The sequence below is a fragment of the Apium graveolens genome, chromosome 10 (assembly GCF_009905375.1).
Source record: "Apium graveolens cultivar Ventura chromosome 10, ASM990537v1, whole genome shotgun sequence".
Taxonomy (NCBI): domain Eukaryota; kingdom Viridiplantae; phylum Streptophyta; class Magnoliopsida; order Apiales; family Apiaceae; genus Apium; species Apium graveolens.
This window is the reverse complement of record NC_133656.1, coordinates 18748494-18751400: the sequence shown is the minus strand read 5'-3', so window position 1 is coordinate 18751400 and position 2907 is coordinate 18748494.

The window sequence follows — 2907 nt, the reverse complement described above, 5'->3', positions numbered from 1 at the left end:
CAACTATAAAGTATAGTTCCGGAATTCATTTTTAGAATATTTTTTTTGTATAAAAATTTGAACATTATATTTTATTTTAGAAGAAAAAATTTTAAAAAAAAATATGCAACTACATTTAATAAGAGCATTAAAGTGTGTCGAGCCCCCGTCCCCCTATGTAAAGAATTGAGGGGGAGGGAGGGAGTACTTATTTAGTCATGTAACTAGTGTTTTCAATCATAAATTATGGGAAAAAAACTAAGAACAAAGGTTGCTCAATTTTTCGAACCTGACTGAACTTGATGTAACAATCAATAATAATGATAAAATTTGAAAAGTAAAAAAATAACTGAGGCTTAGACCCACCCTATCCAGGGGCTAGGTATGCCCCTTGAACACATGAATATTTTATTTAATTAGTCTTTTTATTCATATTTATTAAAATTTGAATTTTATTTACTACATTTTTTATTTTATTAAATTTATAAAAAAAATTAGGACTCATTTTTTCGTAACGAGAGACCCTCGAAAAATATGAAATGGCCCTGGATCAATGTACTTCCGACGTATATATATTATGATTAAAATTAGTACAATCGATCTAGATAAGCTAATCATAAGACACTTTGAATTAATATATTAGTACTTACACAGCAAGTGATGATCATTCTAGTTTACTAAAATCAATGACATGAGACATTATTTTTTATGGAAGAGTCTGGAAACAAAGGAATCCTATGAATGACGACCCTGCTGGAGCTGGACTTGTAATTTTAGGATTTTCTATTTTTAGAAGACTTAATTTAAAAACTAAAACATGACATAAGAACTAGTCATGATCATAAGTGGGCTCTCTACGCTAACAGACGGGCTCTCCTCTCTCAAAGATATTTGGGCTCTCTACGCTAGCAGACTGTCTCTCCTCTCTTTCAGAGATTCAGGCTTTCTACGCTAGTAGACGTGCTCTACTCTGTCTCAGATATTCGAGCTCTCTATGTTAGCAGACGGACTCTCCTCTCTCTCAGAGATTCAGGCTCTCTACGCTAGCAAACGGGCTCTCCTCTCTCTCAGAGATTCGAGCTCTCTACGCTAGCAGACGGACTCTCCTCCCTTTGAGAGATTCGGGCATTCTACGCTAGCAGACAGGCTCTACTCTCTCTCAGATATTCGGACTCTCTACGCGACTAGACGGGCTCTCCTCTCTCTCATAGATTCGAGCTCTTTACGCTAGCAGACAGGCTCTCCTCTCTCTTAGAGATTCGGGCTCTCCTCTCTCTTTGTTAGCAGAGATTCAGGCTCGCCTCTCTCTGAAGGAATCAGGGTCTCCGCTCTCTTAGAGATTCGGGTCACCTCTCACTTATGGGTTCGGGCTCTACTCTCTCTCAGAGATTCGGGCTCACTTCGGCACTCATGAGTTCGAGCTCTCCTCTCACTCATAGGTTCAGGCTCACCCCTGTAAGAAGCTCAACCTCACTTCGCTAACAGAAGCTCGGCATCACTTCACTAACAGAAGCTCCAACTCTCATCACGGGCATGATTTAGAAGATATGTCGCAAACCCACAATACTTGGGCTATTGTGAAGACTTGAATTGTGGTGAGACACCAGCCGACCTACATCATGAATACAAATACATAAAGGAAATGCGGAAAAAAGAACGAAGCGAGACCACGATAGCTCACTTCATGACTTTCTTTCGGAGGTGGGAATGTCCCCGCCATGAGGGTTAGTGTGAGCCGAGGTGACCCGGCCAGCTCGCATCACCTAATTTTGGATGAATGGGATGCAGACCCACTGCATGAAGGCCTGTCACACGATCGATGGACATCGCACGCTGGGCTCATGAGCTCGCACCCAGTAAATAAGACAATTTAAGACTTTCTAAATTGCGGGCTCGCATTGCATGAAAGGGTCATGCGAGCTAGAATAAAGTAATGAGGAACTGGCATAACATCAGAGACCAGACGGGCTCACCTTTCTGCTTTTTTGAGTAATTCTTGTTGATGCGAGTCGAGGTGACCAAGCCGGCTCGTATTATGGAAAATGACTCATAAATGACTGGATTATTCATAAATTTCCGGGCTGTTACAGGATATTTCTACGATCACGGAAAAAATGCAGAGATACCACGAGATTGTAGGGAGAGTGTGAGGTCGGTCGGAATTTACGTGACTAATTGGCTCAAGGCACGACTAAGAAATGAGCTTGGGCTGTATGGATAGAAAAACCCTAACCCTAAGCTAGGTAACTTGTTCCTCGGCTCGCATTATGGAAAATGACTCATAAATGACTAGATTATTCATAAATTTCCGGGCTGTTACAGGATATTTCTACGATCACGGAAAAAATGCAGAGATACCACGAGATTGTAGGGAGCGTGTGAGGTCGGTCGGAATTCGCGTGACTAATTGGCTCAAGGCACGACTAAGAAATGAGCTTGGGCTGTATGGATAGAAAAACCCTAACCCTAAGCTTGGTAACTTGTTCCTAAAAATTACGTGAGACTTAATCCCTATAAATAGGGTACGTAGACACTTATATAAGAAATGAGTTGATACTTGACAAAAAATAAAGAAAATCCTATTTTTTCTTGAGAAGTCATCATACCATAAACAACACTCCTCTGTCCTAGAACACCATTCTTGATCTTTATTCCGATGACCAACCTCCAAAACACTGTTAAACGGAATTCTCCCTTTAACATATATATACATATTCTAGTGCCCATCCAAAATTACTTGGAAGTGACTTTTGGATGTCAGATAGGGCTTAAAAAAATTGAACGATGGCTAAAGTGATTTCCTATGTTTTCCAAGTTCAATTCTCACTCACCTGTTTGTTATATCATATGGTACTCAATTCGTAAGGAACAGAAGCCTACGAAAATATTGGACCTAAAGACCGTTGTTTAGGCTAGCTCCCTATGGTT